Genomic DNA, 27,866 nt, shown 5'->3' on the forward strand with positions numbered 1-27,866 from the left:
TCCAGTATCAGCAGGCTCTTCCAGTATCAGCAGGCCCTTCCAGCGTTAGCCGGCTCTTCACTAGCCTCAGGCTCTTCCAGCATTAACGGGCGCTTTCAGCATCAACAGGCCTCTCCAGCATTAGCCGGCTCTTCAAGCGTTAGCAGGGTCTTCACTGGACTCAGGCAGAGAGAGGAATGAATACATGTAACTCACAGCGTTAGCAGGGTCTTCACTGGACTCAGGCAGAGAGAGAAATGGATACGTGTAACTCACAGCATTAGCAGGTTCCTCAAGCATTAGCAGGCTCTTCACTGGACTCAGACAGAGAGAGGAATAGACACGTGTAACTCACAGCATTAGCAGGCTCTTCACTGGACTCAGACAGAGGGAGGAATAGACACGTGTAACTCACAGCATTAGCAGGCTCTTCAAGCATTAGCAGGCTCTTCACTGGACTCAGACAGAGGGAGGAATGGACAGCTGTGATTGCGAGTGAACAGCAGAAATAATTCCCAACTCACATTTCCACCACACACTGCAAGGTTTCACTCGTGCTCATTTCCACAATAAAACTGCAATTCAACAGACTCAGTGTACCAAGGCTTCCACCCGCAATCCAGCCGAAGTTTTCTCTGGCTCTCTCATCTGTCTCTCTCATCTGTCTCTCTCGTCCTCTCTCTCCCGCGGCCTCCCGCCGCGACCGCGGCCGCTCGCGTGCTGCGTGCCTCACCTCTCCTCGAGCCCTCCTGCGCACCTTCCTCACTGCCAAAGTGTCCTTTTATCAGCCACCTTCCTCCTCCATGTCCCAATCACCATCCTGTATCCTCCCCTCTCACACCTGCCGCGAGTTTTCCTCGTCAAGCCTCGCCCGCCGCCATGACACTCACGCGGGAAACCGGAACCGTCCCGGTGTCACCGCGGAAGCACGCCCCGGGGGAAACACGTTCTCAAAAAGAAAAGGTTCCCGCCTTCGTCACCCCGTGACATATATTGTCAAGCTCAACTGCAATGGCGTCATGAGTATGATGCCCCTTAAACCGTCTGCAGGCAAGAGCTGCTTTCTCTCTTTCCATGTTATTTGGATTGATCCAATGTGCTGTCACACCCATGTAACTTTTATTGTGGGCAGTCCAGATGTCTGCTGTAGTTGAAATGTACTCTAATTCCTCAAATGACTTTTTGAGCTCAATATTCATTTTTTCGTATTCACTGTCTATGAATTTAGCAAAAGTGTTTCGGCATGGGGCAACCCCCCTTCCTCCTCCTCGTATTGGTATTTTAGCAAGGATAGCTCTGAATGACTCAGACTCCACAGTGGACAGGGGTAGCATGTTTTCAACAACATACCTTGCAATCAATGTGTTCAGCTCGGCCTTGGTCACCTGTTGCTGACCCGAAAAATCGAGCGTTGCTTGTTTTAACAGAGTGGCTCCGTCTCCTTCGCTGGAGCTCACGCTAGCTGCATTTGGGCTTGGGGTTGGGTATGCAGCAGCAACAAGTGTCGTGTTAGCATGTGTTGATGTGCTTCATAAGATTCGAGTTGCTTGAGGTAGACGTGGATAAAGTCTTTTTTCCTGGGCATAGCGTGCATGTTACATAAACATTCTTGCCTTTAATTTCAATGAGCGAGAAGTAGTGCCGGTACTTCCAGTTCGAGAACGCTACCTTTGAATTTCCCTGGCTCGTCGCCATTGTCGCTGTCTTGTGTTTACTGGTAGTCAGTGCGTGCAGTGAAACAGCGTGAGCAGGGTATCCGCCCACCCAGCCAATCATCATCGCATTTGCAACGTCATCATCCCCACCTCTGCTCTCTCCAGGCAGCTGATGTGTAGCTAGCCAAAGCCTGCCTGACACCTCGCGCTTCATTCAACCAAATTGTAGTAACGCGCCACTTTACATTCTCAGTAACGATAACGGCGTTGCAACGACGGGAAAAATAATTAATTAGATTACTCCGTTACTGAAAAAATAACGCCGTTAGTAACGCCGTTATACTTAAACACCGTTACTCCCAACACTGTTTACACAACAATGGAAACTAAAACTTTTGAAAATGTTTTTTTTTTTTTTACCGGTCTCCACGTAAACAACAAAAACGTGAAAGTGTGAAGACGATGACGTCATGCACATGCGTTTTACGTGTTCAGTCTATAGCGTTTCATTGCCATCTATTGGCCAGGCAGCAGAATACAGTGTTTTTTTGTTGTTTTCGCGGATCCGTGTGAAAGTGGATCGTTTTGACAATGATGTCATCTGTACACAGAAAACTCAAAGGAAAAACTTCTCCGTTTTAAGCATATCGTTGTCATGTAAACATACCCCAAGACTTTGGTTCACTGCAGTTTTAAGGAGGAAATACTCGGCAATGGTGTTGACTTATGACTTTACACATGGTTTGTCTGAAAGCAAATAAAAAATAACCCATAGATATATAAACAACATTAAAAACTTGATTTTCACCACAGGCGGACTTTAAACATATTTCTGTCATTGCAGGTAATACAATCCCTGTTTTATTTGTACAAATTACCAATTTAGTTTTTTCATAAGACCAAACTCATGTAGTGTGAAAGTTACATTGTAAAAGACATTGCGCAGGCTTTCAGAATTGCATAGAAGTCACAACTTAACATGGGCATATTACAAGACAAGAAGTTAATATAAGTGACTTATAATAATAATAATATTATTATTATTATTATATAAGTTATTTGCTTATATTGTGATAACCCGCGCTTCTACCTCTACCTGGAGCCTGTTATTTGTTTTGCAAAAATCCACCGCTCCCCGTTATTCTGGTCCAATCAGCGCAGGGCTGTGTGAGATCTGACTGTCAATCACGCCACAGATCCCCCCTCCCCCATGCACGTTAAAATATCACATGCACACGCCTGAACAAGCTTCCAATTCCTCGGTTATTGCTATCTATGGGTAGATTAGCCAGGGCAGCCTACCTCCGAGTCCATGGTGTTAATCGATGCTGAAGAGACAGACGCATTCACAGAAAATCTGGTGCACATGCACTGACGAGCACGAACTCGATGGGAGGGTGCTCGCTGGTAGTGGGGGAGGGGAGAGTTGTAAACATAAAAAATGTTGGCTAAGTCGACCCAATCTGCCAGACTTGCCGACTGCAGCTTTAAGGTTTACGTTTTTGAACCCGTCTGTGGGGCGGTGAAGTTTAAGTATACAGACACCGCCTTAATGATTGTGTAATAAAATGTATAATACAATATATACTCATAAAACAATTATAATGAACAAATATGAACAATAATGAACATACTTTAACATACACAAGAACAAATAACTGCAAAAATGTCAAACAACCATAACTATATACATTTTCAAAACTGTTAATATTAAACTTATAAATACTTATAATATAAAACTTAATATTCTGCTTTAAAGCTGACCACTCTATGGTTTATATGAAGCAGGACGACTTTCATTGGCAGCTCCTTGATAATGTCTTCAGTGGTACCCGAGTACATCTGCGAGGGAACCCTGTAAATTTCATCATTGCTGCTTAGTTAGTATGTGGCATTTCTGTAACCCCCACAACCTCAATGTTCCCCTACAGGCTCAACCTCCTAAATCTGGATTTAAAAATAAAATAAATAAAATAATATTAACAGATTACTAGTGTGTGTGTGTAAGTGTTATCTACAGTGCATCCGGAAAATATTCACAGCGCTTTACTTCTTCCACATTTTGTTATGTTACAGCCTTATTCCAAAATGGATTAAACTAATTATTTTCCTCAAAATTCTACAAACAATACCTCATAATGACAACGTGAAATTATAAAAAAAAATAATCTTTGCAAATGTATTAACAATAAAAAATTTAAAAATAACATGTACATAAGTATTAACAGAAAAGCTCCAGCTCACACTGCAAATATTAACTGTCTAAATAAAAACATCATTTAAGAAGATACCGACTAGAAACAAGTCAAATCATCTGCCAGAACAGTAAGATATTTACACCTAGTAAGATTTCTTGAAATAAGAAAACACATCTAGGCTTAAGAAAAGTGTGAAATCTCTTGAAAGATGTAGTAAAATACTTATTCCAAGCAGAATAAGCGGAATTTCAATACTTATTCATGTAGTGAAATTAACTTAAAAATAGCTTGCTAATTATTTTTTAACCGTAATCTTCTTTCTTCATTTGTGTGAAAAGATCTTAAAACCAGAGCTACTAAACAAGAGAATCCTTTTTTAATTTAAGAATTGTCAACATTAGTTTTTTGTCTTAAAATGAGACTAAGCATTTAGATTTAAAACAAGATTAGTGAACTCTTAAAATCATTGACTTCCTTAAAACTGTATCCAAGCACCGCCTCCTTGAACACACCCCTAAGTGCCCTAGAGACATCCATCTCACGATGGCCCAGATTGGAGAAGTTCAGTTTCATTCATACTCAGAGCAGAGAAAACCTCATGTACACCATAACGTATCCACATAACATGCAGTGTGCAAGGACACACACTTTTGTCCAAATTGGGTCAGTGTTAGGGCAATTTTAATGCTGAGACCTTGCCTGACCTCATCAAAAGTTCTTCTGAGGCCACATTTACACATAGCCGGGTATTTAGAGAAACGAATATTTCTCCCCCTCCGTTTTCAAAAATAACATCGTGCACACAATATCGTTTTCAAAAAAAGTTGTCGTTTACATCAACCCGCATAAATACAAAGGGGCGGCAGTGTAAGGAGAAGGATAAAGCCATGCAAGCCAATCAGAATCCTCAAAATCGACAACGACGAATAGCACGAGCGACTTCCTGTTCCTTTCAAAACAATAGACATGGCGCGAGGTTCGTTCGTGTGGACAGACAGCGAAGCAAATGCAAACAGGCCAAAAGCGTTTTCACAAAAGTAAAAATGAGTACCACTTTAACAGCATCCATGATCAAATAGTAGCCAAACAAACTCATAGACAGTATGGAACAAACTCTAAACATAGGGCGCTCACATGACGTAAGCATTTTCTGGCGCATAATGTGACGTTTGAGAACCAAAAACCCCGTTTCTCCCAGTTGACACGGCAACACATAACCGGCGTTTTCAGAAATCTCCACTTTGGCCGGAGTTTTTAGAAATAATCGTTTTCTGGGATAAAAACGGCGTTTTCGTGTAAATGACAGGCCAAAACGCAGGGAAATATCTGCGTTTTCCCATCGTGTAAACGGGGCCTGAAGCAGCATAAATAAAAAGCCCTGGTCACCATCAACAACATTTGGTCTTCAAGTCACAAATCATAAAGTTTGCCTTCTGGATAGAAGGTCTCTCCATATGTGCACATACCTGTGCACATATCGGATTAATGAACATATCATTCATTCCACAGATGTTTGTTGGCACAACTGAGACATTGAAAAAGTAGCCACCATTCACGTCCAAGCGTCCAACCACAATTGCGCAAATACACAGATTTCTTTCTCTGTGTACCGGCTCAGTTTTGTGTGTTTTTTGAGAATGGCGTAGTGATTGCCAATCATGTGGGAGTGGAATTCAGTGAGGAACAAATAATGTACATGGCCAACCACTCCACAAAGCTCTTTCACCTCAATAACTACACCATCGATGTCGTGTGTAAAACACACACTATCAGGGTCTGCACTTGTGCAAGTGAATGGGGATTTTCAGGTCTTCATCACATAAAAAGTATTTTTGAATACTGACGAACAGCAGACAAAATACTGTCAATGTTGTCTTTCCCTGTGTCAAATAAGCATGACATGCTTGCTAAAACCACAGAAAATTGCAATGTGAATTGAATTAAACAGCACAGCCTCTCTGTTTCAAAGAACCTCTGTTCCACACACCAACTGAGCTGCAGCAGTCTGTGACCTTTAAGCATTGCAATACAAAACTAAAAATAATGAATGTTTTGTTACATTATTTACTGCATTATCATTACTACAGTTCGGACGAATCCAAGAAACACCAGCATACATTTCATTGTAAGGGTCTACTCTTCAAAATGCATCCCACTTTTTAATCCAAAACAACGAAAAAATAGGGGAAAAAACAAAATATCCTCCTTTGTTTTCATGAGCGTTTGGAGTTAGAGTACTCCATCATGTTAATTTTCAATGAAATATCGATTCTAATCTGTATTCCAACGTTCTAAATCCATCTCTCCCCCGTAGTTTAGACTCGTTCGGATAAAATGAGGCATTCCCCTTCTCTCTCCTTCAATCACAGGCTTTGTAATCGATCAAAATACCAAGGGAGCACCTTACAGGCTGAGCGACCTGTCAATCTCGCACCTCGGTTTTCGGCTGGATAAAGCCAGCCGATGTCTAGTCAGCAAAGTTTTGATGGATGGGAGTATTAACCAACTAAAACACGATTGCAGTGATTGACAGTTTGCTTAGTTTACGCAAGCAGATTTGTCAAATACAAGTGCGCAAAGTTGTCGTTCGCTCGTGGTCTTTTGCCATTTTACGCACAGAGTGCACAGGTTAAGCCGCCTTTCCACTACACACGACAAACGACAGCCGTCAGACCGGAAGTCATTAATTTCCAATGGAGAGTCGTACAGGAGCTGCGTGGAGTTCCGATCATATGCGTATGCGGAAATTACGGATCCGATTTGAGCTTCGGATGCAATGAAATATCTGAACTTCTGTGGCTAGACCGTATGCGACCGGTCGACCGGATGTGATGTATTCTAATCAAAACTATGAGCGGCTGTTATTAATAATTATGGCAGAAAAAAATATTTTATAATTATTAAATCAATATTTATATTGATTAGCTCTATAAAATCGACTATGTTTTTATTTTAAATGTATTGAGGGTCATTTGTTTTGTGTGGATATATTCATGCATGCATTACATTAATTAAAATCATTAATTTTACCATTGTGAATAGCCGAGGGTAACGGTTGCTTCACAACCAATTTCAAAGTTCCGTGCGACTGACACTAGAGGGAAAAATGCGACAATTGTATGCGAATGTTGTGTGCAGTGGAAAGGGGGGGCTTAATGGTGCGTTCTATTATTTATCCGTGTCGGAGTTCCGACTACGAACACAGACGTTGCCTAGCAACACGCACCAACGCGCCCCCTTTCCTTGGATTTCCCAGCTCGGAAGTCGGACAACTTTGAGGACATCGAGCAAGAATTCTGATACGGAATCCAAGATGGCTGCGCCCTGTGTGACTTGTAAGTATGAATTGTTTTCATTGTTTTTGGACCGCTTTGGTTGTTTAAATGACGATTTTAATCACTCGTATTACTGCAATACCTTACTGCGTCCATATCACTGCCTGTGGGTATGGGAATCGGTCTTGTTGTGAGTGCAATATTGAATGAAGCCTTGTTTCAAACGGGTGTTACTAACGTGGCTAGCGTTGCAAACAGAAGATAAACTAAAGCATGAAATAAAGGAACATTTTTGAAGTTCAAATAGCTGCGTTTTGATAAGGTGTAGTCTTATTACAGATTGGCTTGCACCTAATTTACTAGGCTACATAACCAATATAGTTATATGTAGCCTACATAAACAAACTATGGTTTTACTAGAAAAGTGCTTTATGTGGGTTAAATCTCAATGTTGCGTGTTAAACTGGTATTTCAATTTGCAGTGTGATAGAATGATAACTGTACATTATAGCATACTGCCCAAAAGATACAGAGTGTAATTTACAGTTTTTCATTTTTAGTGTTTATTGATGAACAAAAAAAGGAACTCCCACACACTATCCGTACTTGCAAAAAAGTATAAAAAAATCTTTATTAGCAACATTTCGGTCTCACGACCTTCATCAGGTATATACAAACATTACAAACTCAATCACATTTAAAATAATCACATGACCAATCAATGTAAAGATCCATTTGCACCCAATTAGGCTCAGTGATTAAATACATAATTAGCTCCACATCATCATCATAGACAGGTACAGACAATTGTAAATAATATATCTGCACTGTGAACATAACGTCACATTAAATAATGCTTCATCATTCATACCCCTAGGTGATAAAGTCTGAAGGGTAAAAATCCAAAACAGTTCACGTCTCTGTAAAAGCAATTCAACATCACCCTCTCTAGATGGCCATTCACTTTTTCAATCCCACAAAAACGTAAGGAGGAGACATCGTGATTCGAAGATAAAAAATGAGCCGCAACTGGATAATTTACATCTTTTCTTCTAATATAACTCTTATGTTCACCAATTCTTTGTTTCAATTGACGTGATGTTTTTCCCACATAACCTATACCACAAGGACAACGAATCAAATAACAAAGAAGTTGGATGAAAACTGGAAGCGAATAAGAGTGTGTTGCGATCGGTCTCTTTCGTAAACAAGGTAGTAATCAAATTTCCTTCATTTTTCTGTATCCACATATCTAGGAAGTGGACTCTAGAAGAGTCAACTTCTGAGGTAAATTCGAAGTCGTCAACCAAGTTATAAAAATTTTTTTTTTTTACAAGCCTCATCATAATCTCTACATAATCATAATCTTTACATTGATTGGTCATGTGATTAAGTTTGTAGGTCCCTCCATGACCTGAACCAGCGCCTGAAGCTGACCAGGAAGTCCAAGAAGCTGCTGTGGGAGGATACTACTGGCAAGCTGAGCCACCATTTCAAGCAGAACTTTGTGCAAGACAAGGTGGCTAGCAAATGAAACACGTTGGTGGGGGCCTACAAAAAAGTAAAGGACAACAATTCGTCCACAGGGAGGGGCCCTAGTACATTTCAGTTTTTTGCTGAGATGGATGACCTCTTGGGAAGTCACCATGATATTGTCTTCCCTATTGTGGGAATAACCACGGGCCTGGATGTGCGCAGGCCAGATGCACTACAGGTCTATATGTCTGCACCAGACATCTCACTTGCACAGTCCACTAGCGCTCCCTCACCTATGCGTCTGGCCAATTCCCCCTCTCCAGCTCCATCCAGCCCTCCATCACCTCCTCTGTCCTCCTGTGTTCCTCATCCCACTGTTACCACCATGCTCCCTTAAGGCCAATTTATACTTCTGCGTCGGGTTCGCGTAGAAGGTACGGCGTAGCATACGCATTGACGTGTACCATACGTCATACCCTTCGCCGTACCCTGACGCGCACCTCCTCAAAAATGTAACTATGCGTCGCGGCTTCACAAAGCAAATTGCCAGAACGCCTTCTGTGTGAACGCAAACACGACCCAGGATTGATGCCGGCATCGATGCCGGGTTGGGGACCTAGTAACATTGCCGTGTTCAGTCCCGGAACGCACGCTGTGTGAACAAAAGCCGTAATAATGCCGTGTCGTAGTGATGACGCTGAAGCCGGGATCGTTCGCCAGCTAGTGAAACGGTACGTAATGCGCAAGTTTATTATCAAATCAGAGAAAAAAAATGCACAAGCGTGGTTTAAGCAAACTTAAGACGCTGCTTAGACATTACAAGTCACATCAATGTCACGTGTCTTTACGGGATTTTTACGGGTTTTGTCTGAACGCACTCATTGATTCTGGAAAATCACTGGCAGTGTGAAATCAAATGAACCCGGGTCAAATCCCGGGTCACTTTATCCGTGTATTTTCCGGAATCTCTGTGTGAAAGAGGCTTTAGGGAGTCCGAGGCAGCCTCCCAAAAACGCCACACTGAGACCCTGGCACAAATGAAGGAATCCCCGGAGGGATTCCAGAGGTTGCTTGCCCAGATGGTGGAGAAGATGTACAATTATAATTTTTATTCTCATGTTAATGTTAATGTATGTTGGTATGGGTTGAATTGTTTACATGCCGTTATACAATTTATTTATTTAATACATTTTTGTCAGTGGCCCAAACTTCCATAATGGTGTTTGTGAATGACCACAAAAAAAGGAAACAAAGCACAGTTCTATGCAAATTAAATTATTTCAAGTCATTTCAATAAAATACTGTTTTAATATTAACCAAGCCTTGTCATGGTTGAATGTCACCAGTCTTTTCAGCTACAAAAAAAACCTGACCGGCCTGTGAAGCACAATGAAGCATTGAGTTAAAGGGATACTTTACCGTTTTTTCATATTAAACTATGTTATTCCCTTAACTAAGACGAGTTGATACATACCTCTCTCGTCTCAGTGCGTGCACTAAATCCCTCTGTCTTGCGGCGAAACTTTGTTAGCCAAGTTCATTTAATATGGGCCAAGCAGAGAAGCTACCAAACACCTCCACGTTTTCCCTATTTAAATACAGTTACTCGCGAAGTGTAACTCGACCTAGGACGGTGACACAAAACAAAACGTTGCGCTTTTCTAAGCGTGTAAAATGGATAACTATTTTGTATGGCGGAATACCATAGCAAGTGCTTGTAAGCACTTCGACTTGGCGCAGTAATATCTTCACTAGAGGGAGCGGGGGCCGGTGAGAGGATTTTTCCACGAGTGAAGATATTACTGCGCCAAGTCGAAGTGCTTACAAGCACTTGCTATGGTATTCCGCCATACAAAATAGTTATCCATTTTACACGCTTAGAAAAGCGCAACGTTTTGTTTTGTGTCACCGTTCTAGGTCGAGTTACACTTCGCGAGTAACTGTATTTAAATAGGGAAAACGTGGAGGTGTTTGGTAGCTTCTCTGCTTGGCCCATATTAAATGAACTGTGCTAACAAAGTTTCGCCGCAAGACAGAGGGATTTAGTGCACGCACTGAGACGAGAGAGGTATGTATCAACTCGTCTTAGTTAAGGGAATAACATAGTTTAATATGAAAAAACGGTAAAGTATCCCTTTAAGGTTTAACACTTTGTATTACAACACCTAGAAATACATGAACATTACATCACATGATGTAGCACCACTTTACTTTACTTTACACTTTACTTTACTAATAAAAATATAAAGTTATGTTAGGAGAGTGTTATCTATCTAGCCTAACTCTGTGAGTTTTAGGTTTAGGACAGTTCTAGGTACGACTTAAAGGGGGAGAAAATTGACACTGAAACTGTTTAAAAGGTGTAAAGAGACAATAGATATTTATTAGATGACAATAGTCACAACTACTTGTTGCCATCCTCCTCTCTTGGACATCCCTCTGGGTGTTCATCACAGCCATTCACAGCTCCAAGAGCAAAGTTGTGCAAGAAGCATGCAGCCATGATAATCATTACCACAATGTCCATCCTGGTGTTCTGCAGGTCTCTTAAGCGCCGCCACTTGCACTTCATCCTGCCAAATGCCTGCTCAACGATGACTGTCCCCCGACTGATGTTGTAATTTTGCTGGTGATCAGCATCAGTGAGGGCCCTGTTGACACGCTTAGGTGTTACAATGAAGGGGAAGGCCTGACCAATATAGGCACTGTCCCTGAGCAGACAATAGTCCCCCATCTTCTCCTGCCATTCAGTGTAAAAGGTGGAGCCCCGCAGCATCCTGGCATCGTGCACCCTGCCTGGTGGTCCAGCAAAGCGGCCTTCATCATTGATAATTCCCTGGAGGAGGACAGAGTAGTAGGATTTCCTGTTGATATAATCCCCTCCTCTGATGGGTGGCCTCTGGACCCTGATGTGGCAACCATCTATCGCCCCAATGACTCCATTGAGGCCAGAGATGCGCTGGAAGACAGCAGAAGACATCCTCTTCTCACAGCCCCTTGGCCAAGACACAAAGTTTGTGCCGATCCCTGACGTGATGGTCAGTACTTGAAGGATGGCTCTGTGCGTCGCTGACTGGGAAGCATTCAATTTATCAGATATCTCTCAGAAGCTGTTCTGGTTGGCCATATACCAGAGAAACATGAGGACCTTTTTGGGAACAGGCAAGGGGGGAAGTCCATGGTTGTGTTCACTGTGCAGGCCCCCCTCCTGAAGCAGTCAAAGGAGCTGCTCAAACCTGGCTCTTCTGATCTGGAAATGACGGGCTAGTATGGCATCATCTAGTATGATCTCCCACTCCATTCCAGACTTGAGGATGATCTGCTGTCTGGACAGCAGTACAGCTGATACCACAACCCTACGTGAATGAGAAAAATAAATTGAGATTAAAAAAACTGCCGTTAATACATGTCTTTTAACTCATGTAACAGTGTGTCTACTACTTTTCGCTGTGTTCGCCAGCAAAGTTTGCATCTTGCACAAGTTGTCAAAAACATGCATGAAACATTACCTATAGCTTTTAACTTATGACCAAACATACTGAAATATGAGCATACCTTCTGCGTCTTGTGTCATACTCTGCGTCTTGTGTCATACTCACAGAGTTTTTCCTCTGTGTTGTGTAGGTGAAGCGCCTGGTACTCGGCCAGTGCTACCATAGCAACAGCTTTCCGGGTGGCGTCCATGTTTTTTCTCCGACTCGGACGCGCAAAACATACCAGAACGCTTGAAGTGTGGAAGTGACGTCATATCCGAGGGCCGAGTCGGTTCTTTGACAATAATAGAACGCACCATAAGGAACTGTTTTCGCGACACGGAGCTCGTATCAACTCATGGATTTTCTCCAAAGTTATATTTGACAATTTCCATCATGGATCATCGACTACAGAAGAGTTTTTGTGGTGTTAAGAGTGTTCTGGAGGAGGTGATGAGGAGCAGCGACGAAGAGCAGCAGAAAGACGCTGAGAGATGCATCAGCTGGGGGAGCCAGTCAGTACCTACTGTGTCTCTTAGCACCTCACAGGAAAGATGGCACAATGTGGATGAGGAGGATATTGGACTTTCACAGCCTGTATTTAGGCCTGCTCGTACACCTGGGCCACAGTTGGTGACAACTGCATCCTACACAGCACTGCAGTTGTTTCATCTTTTCTTTTCAATGTCTGTGCTGCAGACCATCGTTCAGCACACCAATGTCTATGGGGGCAAAAATCAGCAAGGAAGAGAAAAGCCATGGAACAAAATCTCGGCTGAAGACTTCATGTCCTACCTGGCACTTGTTGTTTACATGGGTGGCATGAACATGAAGGCCTCTGCCCTGACTGATTATTGGAGGAGGTCCCGAATCTACAGTGTTCCCCTTCCTGCTGAGATCATGTCCTGTAGTAAGTTTCTTACCATCACAAACGCTCTTCATCTTAGCAATCCTCAGGATGATGAAGAAAACGAAAAGAAGAAGGGAACAGCAGCCTATGACCGCTTGGGAAAGATCAAGCCTCTCTATGACAACATTAGGGAAGCCTGCAGGACATTTTCATCCAAATCAGAACATCTCCATAGATTAGAGGATGGTGGCATCCAAGGCGAGGTCTGGACTCAAGCAGTACATGAACAAACCCACTAAATGGGGCTACAAGCTTTTTGTCTTGGCAGACTCCCTGTGTGGCTACATCTGTGAGTTCTTTGTGTATGAGGGTAAGTCCATGCTCAGAAGGGGCTGAGCTATGAGTATGTCATGGCGCTCATAGATGAAAAGATGTTGGGCACTGGTTACAAGCTATATGTCGACAACTTTTACACTAGTCCCATGCTTTTCAGAGACCTCCTCTATAAGAAGATTTGGGCATGTGGCACCATTCGTCCGAACAGGATCGGTTTCCCAAAGACGATCACCAACAGACTACCACGGAATGCTCCACGAGGGTCCATGCGATGGCTCAAAGAGGATGAACTGCTGTTTTAGGAATGGAAAGACACCCGGGAAGTGCTGATGTGCTCCACATTCCACAAAGCATATAAAGGTGACACAGTGCAAAGGAGGTTGAAGAACAAAGATGGGCAGTGGTCTCAAGTGCATGTGCCTATTCCCGGTGCTGTGCTGGACTACAACAGGTTAATGGGGGGAGTGGACCTGTCGGATGCCCTCATTGGATACTACAAAGTGCTCCACAAGACAAGGAAGTGGTACCGAACCTTCTTTTTCCACTTTGTGGATATTGCTGTGGTCAATGCCTTAATTTTGCATCAGCATCTGGCCAGAGCTAGGAATGAAAAACCCCTGACCCAGATAGAATTCAGGGAAACACTTGTTCTGGAACTCGCAGGCTTAGAATCAAGGACAGCTGCTTCTCAGGCTTCAAATGATGCTTGCCACAACCTGACGTACATTACAGACGACAGCACTGCTGGACGGAGAAAGTGCAAGCTCTGCCTTCAGAAAACACCAGTCATGTGTGCACTGTGCTTTCTGCCTAAAAGGGACCGTTACAATGACTGGCATAAGCAGGGTGGAAAATATTAATCATCTTGTTTATAATGTTTGTAATTTTTTTTATTTACATGTTACATTGTTCAAAGCATTCGATTCTAATAGTTGTTCCAGAAATGTTTCCAAGTTTAGGTGGATTTGCAGTTCTGAAGAGAGAGATGAAGCAAGAGAAGCCATCGCTGCTGTGAGACAATAGCGTTCAGGGGTACACACACACTTACATGACCAAGTTTTCATATTCTATTTGGACTTTGTGTTTGTTCTGCTTGGTTTTGTTCTGCTTGTTTGCTCTCTCTCTCTCTCATTATATATTCATTATAATTATCAGTTTATTGTAATTTATTTGAGTAAAAACCACTGTTGCAATTACAAATGTTTTTTTTTTTCCTTTTTATATATTTTATTCATTAAGTCAAGTCAAGTTTATTTGTATAGCGCTTTTCACAATACAGATTGTATCAAAGCAGCTTCACAGTATTAAATAAAAATAATACAACAAAGTTTGTTTCAAGAGGAATTTATTGATTGATAAAATTAGATTAAATATCCCCAAAATATCCCCAACTGAGCAAGCCAAAGGCAACAGTGGCAAGGAACCGAAAAACTCCATCAAGTGACCTAATGGTGTCCTAAAACTCCATCAGGTGACCTAATGGAGAAAAAAAACCTTGGGAGAACCCAGGCTCAGTCGGGGCCCAGTTCTCCTCTGGCATTTATGAGCTAGAGGACGGATTGTAGTTTGATCTGTAGGAGTATATGAATGCCTGGCTGAAGAGATGCGACTTTAATCTAGTTTTAAATTGGGAGAGCGAGTCTGAGCAACGAACAGTATCAGGAAGACTATTCCAGAGTTTTGGAGCCAAATGTGAAAATGCTCTCCCTCCTTTGGGACCCCATCAATTAGTTGTAAAACAATCACTTTTGGAATATATACATGAAGTACGTTTTTTTGTTTCACTGTTTTTGCTATTAGAATTGTTCAAAATAAAGAGTATTTTTGTTAAAATGTCAAAATGTTGTGCTGAAATTGTTTTTTATTGTGTGGTTTGATGGGCAGAATAGTTCTGAATTGATATACATGTATGTAGTATGTAGTGTTTACTCCTTATGTCATTTGGTAACCAGGTGTCCTTTTGGAAAGGACGCCTAGACTTTTCTTGAATAAAAGCTTACAGGAACTAAATTTTTGGGAGTATCATCCACAAATTTCAATCAAGACAACAAAATTGTCACGCAAAGAACAGTCTTCGTCTTCGATAGGTAAAAATGTCATCTATTCAAAAAAAATGTGAGAGTGGGGCTCAAAAAAGGAAGAATTTTCCTCAGAAACATAAGCTACTCAGTAAAATCCCAAAGTTATCGGGTTATTTTACTAAAGCTGATGATCACGGAGTGGTGGAACAGCAAGTGGGCCATGATGGAGCAGCTAAAAGCGTCATCGACCCCACCAATTTTTGGTTAGTTTGATTATTAACTTGTTGGATGTATTATATTGCTTTTTGATCAACACCCCGGGGCCCAGTGAGCTCTTAATGCAGCCCTGGTTGTAATAGTAAAATTGTGCTGAGTTCCATGTGTAATACTAGCCATTTCATATGCAATCCCCAGAGTCCCCAGAGTGTGTATGTGAAGTTTTTGCTCAAAATACCACACAGATAATTTGTGACCCGCTCTGGCGAAATGAGTCGGAAGTCGCAGCGTTCCATTTTAAGATATGGGCCGATTATGTGGAAAAACAATGAAATAATAGTTTTTTTTGTTTGTTTTTGCTAAATTTCAAAGAACAGACATTCAAAAATAATCTCCCAAAGTTTCCTAGTCCAGATAATTGAGTAAAGGTATTTAAATGACTATTAAAGTTGACAAAGTTTTACTAAATTCGCTGGAAATTAACATTGCTTTTCTCAACATTGCTTTTCTCACCTCTGAGCATTCCCCGGGTATCCCCTGAAACTCACTCTCTCTGCTCTCCAAATATGGTGTTACACGTTGTATAGAACCAATCAAAAAGCTTAGAAATGTACACAAACGATCATTTGTCAATGGGAAGCCCCGTTTCGACTGACCGGCACGCGATTGGTCCAGCCATCCTCCTGTCAGACTCGCAGCGCTCTGTGTAAACAAGCTAGCAGATCTCCTCAGAAAGATTAAATATGATTAATTTGAGAAATGTCGCTGTCAAAAGAGAGCAAAAGTCGCCAAAAAGGCTTCTAACCTAAGCTCTGCTGCTGGTCAGCAAGAGTGGCTAAGGCTAGTCAGTGATTTGTTTGGATCTGGAGACGTGTCATCCTCTGATGACAGCGAAAGTGACAGCACTGTGGTATTTATTGTGTATGGATGTGAGTGAGTGCAATTATTGTGTGAGTGTATTTATCTGCAAGGAGAATCCATTGCAATGTGTTTGATTTATTTTAACCCAATATTTAACTGTTGGTATCTCCGTTATGAATTTGTTCCACTGTTATTGTCAACTAGCCTACACAAAGATATGATTGCATAGGCTAACATTATTTGTTCTCTGTTTCCTTGTCTCTCTGCCTCTCTCTCTCTCTCTCTCTCTCTCTCTCTCTCTCTCTCTCTCTCTCTCTCTCTCTCTCTCTCTCTCACACACACACCCTCTCAAGCAAAAATGTAGCACCTCTGTTCAATCTTTCTGATTTTAGTAAATTTTTGTAAAAGTGCCTTTTAAATTATTTATTCAAATAAAAACTTTAAAATAATTTGAGCTTCAGCATGGTTTAATAGCATATATATATTGTCTTTGGTCAAATTAAGCTGTAAAATAAATAGTTTATCATCAATCAAATTAAACCCTCCACATCCCCTACGGACCCTGTCCCTCCACACTTTTTTAAGGATGTGTGGGAAACGATTGGCTCTCATGTTGAGGAAATTATAAATAGTAGCCTGTCTTCTGGAGTTGTGCCTGCATTTTGTAAAAAAGCAGTGATTGAGCCACTGATTAAGAAAGCTGGTCTTGAGTCCACAAATGTTTCAAATTATCGCCCTATTTCAAAGCTTCCTTTTTTATCGAAAATTTTGGATTTTTTTATTTATTTTTTGCAGCTACAGTCTTTTCTGGAGGCACATGGCATTGAGTACTGAGTCTGCACTTTTAAAGGTTTTTAATGACCTGTTTTTAATGACAGACTCTGGTGATTCAGCCATTTTAGTGCTTTTAGATCTCACTGCTGCTTTCGACACAGTTGACCACAAAATTATTTTATCTCACCTGGAAAACTGTGTGGGAGTCAGGGGGACTGCCCTAAAGTGGTTCCAGTCATATCTTTCAGGGAGATGCTTTTTTGTTAAAATGGGGGACTCTACTTCATCAACTGCGCCTTTTAACTGTGGGGTCCCCCAGGGATCAATTCTTGGTCCTATTCTTTTTGCATTGTACCTCCTTCCACTTGGAATAGTTTTTAAAAAGCATGGCATCTCCTATCATCTTTATGCTGATGATTGTCAAATTTATATGCCAATCAGAAAGCATGAAGGCAGCCCCCTGACACCCCTACTTGAATGTTTAAATGACGTCAAAGCGTGGTTGGCCCACATTTTTTTTAAACTAAATGAGAGTAAAACAGAGATTATGCAGTTTGGCCCCACTAACCCCATGATAGATTTGGGCCCCCTCAATGACTTTGTGCATCCTGTTGTAACTAACCTTGGGGTAAAAATAGACAGTGATTTTAAACTTAACAAACAAATAAATGCAGTAGTGAAATCTAGTTTTTATCATCTTTGCCTTTTAGCCAAAGTTAAACCGTTTTTGTCTTTTAACAGTTTTGAACAAGCTACACATGCTTTTATTTCTTCTCATTTAGACTACTGTAATACAATTTATATCGGTATAAATCAAAACGCACTTTCACGCTTACAGTTAGTCCAAAATTCTGCAGCACGTCTTTTAACAGGAACCAAAAAGCGCGCTCATATAACTCCAATTCTTGCCTCATTGCACTGGTTTCCTGTTCGTTTTAGGATTGATTTTAAGATTTTATTGTTTGTTTTTAAAGCTGTAATGGACTGGCCCCAACATATATCTCGGACCTCATCCAAATTTATACGCCAGCGCGGACACTGAGGTCAGAGGGCCAGCTCCAGCTTGCGGTCCCCAAGTCAAGACTTAAAACTCAGGGGGACAGGGCCTTTTCTGTGGTTGGACCTAAACTCTGGAACGCTCTGCCCCTCCATATCCGAACTGCCCCTACAGTTGAGTGTTTCAAGGCTCGTCTAAAGACTCATTTTTATTCTTTGGCTTTTAACTCCCGCGTGAGTTGTGTGGTCCTCTGTGGTGTTTATTCTTTTTATCTTTTATATATTTTTTAAACCTGATGTTCTTATTTTGTTTTAATAATTTTATATTAATTGTTTTGTATGTTCTGAGTCTTCTGTGCAGCACTTTGGAAACTTTGTGTTTGTAAAATGCGCTATAGAAATAAAGTGGATTGGATTGGATTGGATCCCTTTAAATGCAATGGATTTTGAAAGATGTCAACAAAAAACGGGCAAAAAACTCTTTTTTTTGCAAAAAAAAGCGATTTTCTCAGGTTTTCAATTGGAAAAAGAGGGCAGACAACCATAATTCAAATGTGTATATCTTTACAACCATTCAAGGTATGACTTTTACTAGGATATCATTTGAAAGCTTATGGTCTCTTTCCATTAATACCAAAATATTAATACGGGCCCGATCACGTGTTTTCAGACTCGATCAGAATCGGACGTTACCTCCCGATCAGGACTCGGATATAATATATGTATATTCTCATTATTTTTTAACACATCTATAGTTATGCGGTGCCACAGAGTTACGCCGGTTTCACACTGCACGCGAGCAGAGCGTAAGCAGCGCAGGAGCAGTGCGTATGGTGAGCAGGAGCAGTGCGTATGGTGAGCAGGAGCAGGACACGCGCGTTTTGCTTTCACACTGGCAGCGTTTGTCACGCGCGGCTGAACCGCGGGTTGTGTACAGACAGAGTACTCTATAATGGATAAGTTGGCATTGCTTTATTTCGTTTTCAAATACATTTAAGAGAAAAGACTTGTCAAGAAGCTTATTTTATTAATAATTTCATTTATATAACTTTTGGTTCATCTTTGTTTTTATTGTTCTGGCAACAAGTTTGTTTTTGGACATTTTTTTTCTTTTTAAATTGCTGTTGGTCATTTGATCGACTGTTTAAAACACAATAGATATCATCAGTGCACTTTATGGATAAAACTGCGGTGTATTTTTGCCATGATCAATGCATTGTCACTTTAATTCAGCGTAAGCGGCGCAGCAAAAATAGACTCGGCGCCGAAACGATCACAAGTGCAGTTCCTAAAAGCACATTACTGGCTTTGCAAACACTGTGGCACTTAATTTTTTTATTTGATTACATGCCTGCTGGGTATTTTAAGTTGAGGTGCTATTTGTTTATATATTAGACTTTTTTTATATTTACTGTTGCACTAAAGTCCAAAAGTGAAGAATTTATGTTATTTATTACTTGATTGTTCAAGCTACCTCACAGAAGTGCTCTGTTTGTTAACAGAGTTGTTGAATGTTAAAATAAGGTGAATTAAATAAAAAATAAGGAACATCCTGGATCTGTTTTTTCGCTCTTCTTTATTCTTTTTTTATGTATTATAGAAGTATCGGATCGGGACTCGGTATCAGTAGATACTCAAAATCAAATGACTGAAAAAACCTGATCGGGACATCCCTAACCAAAATCTCAATTTTGAAATTTGAGTCACTGTGACTCATTTTGCTGGATCAGGTCACATTTTTATAGCATGTTAAAATTGTCCCTTTTTAAGGGTGAGCAAAAATGTGTCGTTTTGTGTGTCACTTTGAATGCAAATGAGCTGCTGTTGATGAATTTATGTAGTTGATGTAGAGTTGACTATCTTCAAGTCTTTGATTAGCATATTCTGTCATGATAATCTATAAAATCACTCGTGTGGGAACTGTTGTAAGATGCCTACAGAGTGACATGCTGTTGCATTTGTGTTACTGTATTGCATGTGAAAAGACGGATGCGACAGCTTCAGCAGACTCACAAATGTGCTCTACTACAACAACTCTTCTTCTTCTCATGGACTCACGCCCTTTGTTGCGTGTTCCCGGGGGTGGGGTTTATGTAAATTTTAGGGTTAGTGATGTCACTAACCCGGGAGGAAGTTTGTGTAGTCCCTATCAGCCGTTTGTTGTAGTCCTTAAAAAGCGATTTCTTTTAAAAGCAAACATCTTCCTTTGCTTAAGAATTTTGTTGTAATTTTGCAGATGTTGTTTATGTTCAAACAGCAACATTATATACTAAAGTTAGAAAAGTGAAATCATAATCAACCACCCCTTTAAAAACAATAAAAAAACACTGCATAAAATGATTTGCAAATACATAAATCTAATGTTACACATCCATTCAGTGCCTATCCACCCAGTAACCTATTTTCTTTGAATGTGCAAGACTTCTGATTCATTACTGCCATTATGAGTAAAACATAAGGCTATTCTATGTCTTGCTGTGTCGTATAGTAAGGCTGACTTGAGATTAAGGCTCAATCTCGGCTCAATCTCAATTCACCCCTTGCCCCTACCCCTACCCCTACCCCTCCGCTTTGCGCGTTCACGTCTAGGGGTAGGGTGTCCCGATTCTTGTTGCGATAGAGGGGTAGGGCGAAGGGGTAGGGCTACATAGCCCTCGAAACGGGAGATTTTTCAGAGGCACACCTCGAACGGAGGGCTACGAGAAAGTTCCCAGAATGCATAGCGAATCACCGGCGAGATGGCTTCACAAACGGCTAAAGAAAGTCACACATATCACACAATCTAGCTAGGCTAACTGCAACAAAATATGTTAATATGTTTGCTGTCCATCCTACATACCACAGACGTATCCATCAGCATTCGCAGGCGTTGAAGACGTCTCCGTTTTCTTGTCTGAGTTGCGGCAGACAAGTGCAGAAAGATGCATACAGCCCATACGACAGATATTGCCACAGCGGAGGACGGCATATTGGTATCGTTATCATGGAGAAATCCTGTAAAAACTCGTCGCTTCCGTAACGTCAGAGCCATCGTCGACGACTGATGACGTATCGGGTTCATGAAGGGTTGTTCCATTTCGTAGGGGAATATTTCAACCCCTTGGCCATTGTAACTGTTTTAAGGGCCAAGGGGTACACTCGAAAACAAGGGGTAGGGGCAAGGGGTGAATTGGGATTGAGCCTAAAAGTAAGTACAATTAATTTCATGATGTTTCAAGTGACAACTGATTTTACATGAGCAGGCTGAAATTTATTTCAGAAAGGTTATTTCTGCCCTGAAATTTGTTGATTTCCTTCAGAAGAATTATATTTGACAGATTATAACTCACCTAGTACTTTTTACCTCTTAAAATAACTTTAGATGGCCAATGCAACCATTATAATGTGACATTTCACCTGCCAAAAAGTGATTGAAGCCTCTACTTATTGATTGAAAGGTTATTTCTGCCCTGAAATTAGTTGATTAGTGCACTAGCTCTTATAGGGACAGCAGCCATGTGTCTGTCATTAATTTGGTTGTCAAAACAACAAAACATAGCTTTCATTTTAAGGAATCAGGATTAATAGCCTATGTATTTAATTTAGTCAGGACTAAAATACTACCCAGTGTTATTTTACATTTGATTACTTTATTCAGTCTATGTAGTATTTCTGCAAAACCTAAGCAAAAACTTTTCTCTTTATTTCTCTTTATTGGTATCTTTATTCTATTGTATTTATTTGTGCTATTTTTTTTCAATTTAATTCAAATATTGAAATCAAGCTTCCTTGAGTTGTGTAAATTCTTAAGAACAAAATTACCCCATTGTAAAAATACAATGAGTGAGCCTACATTTAAGCGAGATAAAGTAATAAAAAAAATAAAAAAAATAAATAACTTCCCCCCTCAAATTAAAAATCCCCCCCCCCCCCCCATTTTCCAAAATGAAATTCAGGCGCTGATTTATGCATTATAAATTTGAGTTAATACATTTAAATGACAGTTGGTCAATTTAAGGCAGTCGGTTTCTGCAAGTGAAATTAGTTAACTCGAGTTTTAATTCAGTGCATTTTACAGTAACATACTGTAGATTACAGTAAAGAACTGTACAATTAACAGTATATTACTGGCAACAGTGTTGCCAGTCTTTTACTGTAAAAAAAACCTGGTAAGGTCTAACAGTGTAGTTTGCATTTCACATTTGTGATACCTTACAAAAACTGTTGAGAGACAAGGTAACACATATTCTTTGGGGATGTAGAGGTTAGAGAAACTCAAAGAGAACTTTTAGGCCTATACATTTTGGAAAAATGATTGGCTTGTCACCATGTTACATGCTATATTCGATCCACCTACCTCTACATCATTTTCATAATATAAACTGTACATAAATTGCTATTACACCCCACAATCTGAGATTATTCCTAATATCTTCCCCTTCAGCTAAATTCTGATTGTTTAAAATGTCCCTTTCCCTTAGTGTTACTTTACTGTACCCAACAGTTTTGTTTTCATATCACAATTGTAAACTACATTATAACGTAATTAGTTTAAAGGTTCCTCTAATATAGTTTCCCTATATTGTACCCTACATGTATTCAGTATATATAAAAAATACTTAAGTATAAGTTATAGTTAGATAGATAGTCTCCTTTTCTCTAAAACACAGTTATTACTCCCTTATTCTCCATTGTCATGCTTTCTTTAACCTAATAACCTGTGTATATTTTAGTGGTGCCAAAAATTGTTATGGAAATACATTGATCAAGTGCTGTATTATAAAGTGGAATGTGTGTCAAATGCAATTAATGTATATAGTATACATTGAAGCATCTTTACAGTATATGTCTTTTAGATCATTCATGAGACACAGAGGGCTCAATCCTTCTAGATGGGCATGTGACACACTGCCACACCCACTTCAACAGGATGCCACTTCATGTGGGGCCTATGTATTGAAGGTATGTAGCATAAATAAGCATTGGATTTAAATTAAATACATTCAAGCTTTCCATTAAACATCTGACGTTAAACTCAAATTTCATATCATGCATGAACACAATGAATTTAAAACCAAGGTCATGGAAACTTTACACAAAACAAGTACACTGTTCTTTGTGTCTGTCTTAAGGTACAGCATAGAGTGGGATTCAGAAGATAGGTAATTTTATATCAGTCAATATACTGTATATGGTGTAAGAAGGTATAGCATATCAAAGTTAATATTAATTACCAGGCATTCACCTTTACATGCTTTGGGTGACTTTAAACATTCCCACAAATAAATACTATTGCTACAGTTCATATTCCTGCAATGGCTGGTTCATCATGTTCTTTCCCACAACAAGTCAATTCTTGCATCTTTTGTTCACAGTTTGCTGAGTGCATCTTGGGTGGCTTTCCACTGGCATTTGCTAACTCTGCTTCAAGTGTAAACACCATAAGACAGCAGATTGCGGTCTCTCTCCTTGAGAATACAGGTGTCTCTTAAAAATATTGTACATATCATGTAAAGTAAGTTATATAATTTAATTTCATAATCATCATGTAATGTCATTTTAGACTGGTTGGAAACATGTTTTTGCTGTACATATTTTAAACTTACCAAATTATGTAACTATTGTATTATTTACTCAGACAAACATTAGTTATAATTGGCTAAAAGAAAATTATTACCCATTTGTTTTTGTAGATGACTTGACTGACCTGTGTCATCTTTGTGGGGAGCAGAATGGTGACACTCACTGGGTAACTGCTCATGTTTTACATGTCTTCTCAGGTTTGGCTTAAAAAGGATGATCATCAAATATCCACTAAACATTATTTTTAAATTCTAAGGTCTTGCTAAACAAGAGTTATTTTAGTTGTAAGGCATGATGGCCTGCTTTGTAAATTGAGTAATTTGCAACCATTGCTAATACTATTGTATAACTATTTCACCATAATTTTTTGTTTACTCTTTTGTCGAATCCAGATTGACTGTGACATTTGCACACAGTGGTACCACAAAAGCTGCGCCAAGAGGTCCTTCAAAAAGAGGAAGAACACATTTATTTGCAAAGCATGCCACTGAGATCTGTACCACCACACCACACGTCATTCGTTGAAATCATCCAATCACACTTTTCCCCTTTCTGTTGTGTTCCTTTAATGAATGTTGACTGTTATATATATTAGTAACCCGTGTTGAGCAAAGTTACTTTTAAAAAGTAATGCATTACAAAAGTGCGTTACTCCCTAAAAAGTAACTAATTGTGTTACTTAGTTACTGAAAGTGATGTGTTACATTACTTTTTCTCACCTGGGTTTGGCTTGCTTGTTTGTTTTTTAATAAAAAAAAAAAAAAACTCTTCAGCAATAAAAAAAAAAAGCGCCTCTACACTTATTCCCGATTTCTCTCAACATGCGGACAGGAGAGCTGTAAGTCAATACATTTTCAAATAAGTACCACAAGTTACTTTGTTTTGCAAAGTAACTCAGATATTTTGTTGCAAATTTAAAAGTAATGAATTACTTTACGAGTTACTTGAAAAAGTAATCTGATTACATAACTTGCGTTACTTGTAATGCGTTACCCCCAACACTGATACAGTTTTCCTCAGCAAGCCACATTTGATGATTTGACCTATCTTTCATGTCCATAGCACAAAGGTAGAGGGCTAATGATTGGTAGAGCAGTACTAATGATATTCTTCTGAAGGAAATCAACTAATTTCAGGGCAGAAATAACCTTTCAATCAATAAGTAGAGGCTTCAATCACTTTTTGGCAGGTGAAATGTCGCATTATAATGGTTGAATTGGCCATCTAAAGGTATTTTAAGAGGTAAAAAGTACTAGGTGAGTTATAATCAGTCAAATATAACCCTCATGAATATAATCAACTAATTTCCAGGCAGAAATAACCTTTCAATCAATAAGTAGAGGCTTCAATCACTTTTTGGCAGGTGAAATACTGCATTATAATGGTTGTATTGGCCATCTAAAAGTATTTTAAGAGGTAAAAAGTACTAGGTGAGTTATAATCTGTCAAATATAATTCTTCTGAAGGAAATCAACTAATTTCAGGGCAGAAATAACCTTTCAATCAATAAGTAGAGGCTTCAGTTACTTTTAGGCTTCAATCACTATTACCATGGACATAAGCTGATGTTTATTTGCAAGTCATGTCTGTTTGATCCACATAAAAGCAGCTGTAGTCGTAAAGAGACTGGGCGGTACAGCTTTAACACGCTGCGCGCGCTCCCACAAACGGCAATCAATTTTCAGCGGACCATCACTTTTCGGCACGACACCGGCGCTGCCTGTGCAAAACACATTTGACATCTACACATCGCGTGTACATCACAATACACAACCCCAGCATCTCAAAGCGCACAACCTCATATTACTCAATTCGATAAACAAATAATTAAACGTGTAAAAAACATTAAAAAAATAAAATTGCCTACAGATTTTCACCGAACACATTCCAAAAATGCATTTCCATATGTCATATGCGTTCGTTTAGAAAAACAAAATCCATCCATAATCAATCTTTGACATGGCAATGTTCGCCAAATAAAACATTAAGCAATAACGTCATATACTTTAAACAACTAATTTCCATCACTTTTATTAACAAGCTTCATGGATTTAATACTAAAACAAAATGCGTAACCTACCATATTATACACCACAGATACTTTTTCCAAACATCATCTAACAAGAAAATATTTACACTGCATAACAAATCTCATAAATAACCAACGACAAATACAGTTTATACAGATAATTCAGACAACAAAAAAAAACAAAACCTTTCTTACTGGAGACGTCGCTTTACCAAATGGCGTCCGTCCAACAACCACGACACTGCTCGAACATGTCACACGTCCCCTAGTGGTTAAAACAACAACGCGCCTTCAAAATATGCCAAAATTTATTGAAATCTAGTATTAAATCAAACATTTATTTTTCATTCCGTTAACGTTACATGCAATTCCAAAACCAGCAACTCACAGACCGTAAACTCAACATCAGACCCACGAGACAATTAGAAAATATAGACAAGGCTACCTAATATAAATCTTAATATACAAGGCATAAAACCTAGCACACATGAAAACGATTCCACACTCTTATATGACAGTCATGGATGAACTAACTCAAATGCTCTCTGCAAATAAGACCTGAAAATCAATGGTCCAGGTGTTATGATGTAACTGGTTGCCTATCTGTATCAACTGGTGAATTCTTGCACTTTATAAAGCCCCATTTATTATATACCCCAGCTGTGAAACGATCGGCCACACATTCGTCAATATAGCAAACGTGCATCTCAACGTTACAATTACACGTTCTCAAAATGTGATGTTAATATGATTAGAAAGTAGAGAAATACGTGATTTCATAACTTTTAACAGCAACACTACATTTAATAAAAAACGTCTAAAAATACTCGTCATTACGGGATTCGAACTCGTCCAACAAAAACGTCATGGCATGCAAGAAACTCGGTTTGAGCTACTAAAGTCCTGATTTCATTATATAATTCTTCATAATTTAAATCGTTCACAATTATTTTGTTTCATAATCATAATGGGTTGCGCTCGTGTTAACTTATGCCTTATGCTCACAAGCTGACAAACAGTATTAAATTATTATGACACTTGAATTGAATCTGCTTTCAGCACTAACTTTGACAATAAAAAAACGACTATTAGAAATTAAATAGTTCATTATTTTTTCAAATAATCAATCTTCATGGAAATATTGATTTAATTGGTAATTCTTTTATATACATAAGAGTTTTGGTCAACAATATGATAGCCTATAACATGTGGTCTCAAAGAGGATACGTTTGGGGTCCATGTACTTTTTGATCATTTCATTTCCTGTTTGGAATGGAATAACGAGAAATGAAAACCTGCTTGTTTATTCGTTTTTTAGTTTAGTTTAAAAAACGAAAAATTTGATTTTGGCTCGATTTTTAATTTTTTCGTTTGTGGTTTACAAATCGGTTTATGGGTTCGATATTTCATTTGCACACGTGGGCGGTGCTGAAACGCCCCTTTCATCTGATTGGTCAAACCGCTCCGCCTTCAGTAAGCTGCAAGCTTTTCTTTCTGTCAGGCAGAAAGAGTCAATACGAGTGCGGCACTGACAAATGTACTTTAATAAAATAATGTCTGAAACCACCACTCACTGTTAACTACACACAATATTTGAAGCAGAAATATGTTGCTGGTCACCTAATTCGTTGCAAGCGACCCCATTAATGTGAGCCACAGTATATGACAGCATATTTTAGCATGATGTAGCTATTTCCCATTGGTAAATAAAGAGCAAATAGTTCCGTCTCTTTGGATAAAAGGGAAGTGCAAATAAAAATCAATAATAGGCTGAGCTGTACCATGATAATATGTCCGTAACATTAGATGTCCGTACCCATAACTGAGTTAGGGGATCACACAGTTTGTACAGTATAAAAATCACTATGTCTAAAGTTCCCATAGAACATGAAAACTCAACAACCCAATGGGAATATATCCTTGTTGTGTAAAACATTTGTTCATAATCTGTGATTCAGGGCCGTTTCTAGGCATAGGCAAACTAGGCAGTCGCCTAGGGCGCAAACGCCAGTGAGAGCCCCCACCCCATCAAAATAGATTTTTTTATTTTATTTTTATATATATTTTATTATTATTATTATTATTGTTGTTGTTGTTGTTGTTGTTGTTGTTGTTGTCACTAAGTGCCTGTCTTTTTGGCAAAAAGACACCTGCCACACTAAATA

At 39.6% G+C, this 27,866-nt stretch overlaps 1 long non-coding RNA gene and 1 pseudogene across 2 annotated transcripts; one reads left to right on the forward strand and one right to left on the reverse strand.

Annotated features, from left to right (window-relative positions):
- Nucleotides 1-10,987: 10,987 nt before the first annotated feature.
- Nucleotides 10,988-12,267, reverse strand: LOC309497255 (putative nuclease HARBI1; annotated as a pseudogene). Its single transcript has 3 exons — nt 12,160-12,267; nt 11,880-11,939; nt 10,988-11,791 (listed from the first exon to the last, which is right to left on the reverse strand). The product of its transcript is annotated as a putative nuclease HARBI1 (transcript).
- A 10,676-nt stretch (nt 12,268-22,943) lies between these two features.
- LOC309497500 lies at nt 22,944-24,420 on the forward strand. The gene is made up of 4 exons (XR_014205576.1): nt 22,944-23,051; nt 23,465-23,570; nt 23,783-23,838; nt 24,065-24,420. It is a non-coding gene; the product is annotated as an uncharacterized lncRNA (long non-coding RNA).
- Nucleotides 24,421-27,866: the final 3,446 nt, after the last annotated feature.

The sequence above is a fragment of the Leuciscus leuciscus genome, assembly GCF_965113295.1.
Source record: "Leuciscus leuciscus genome assembly, chromosome: 4".
Taxonomy (NCBI): domain Eukaryota; kingdom Metazoa; phylum Chordata; class Actinopteri; order Cypriniformes; family Leuciscidae; genus Leuciscus; species Leuciscus leuciscus.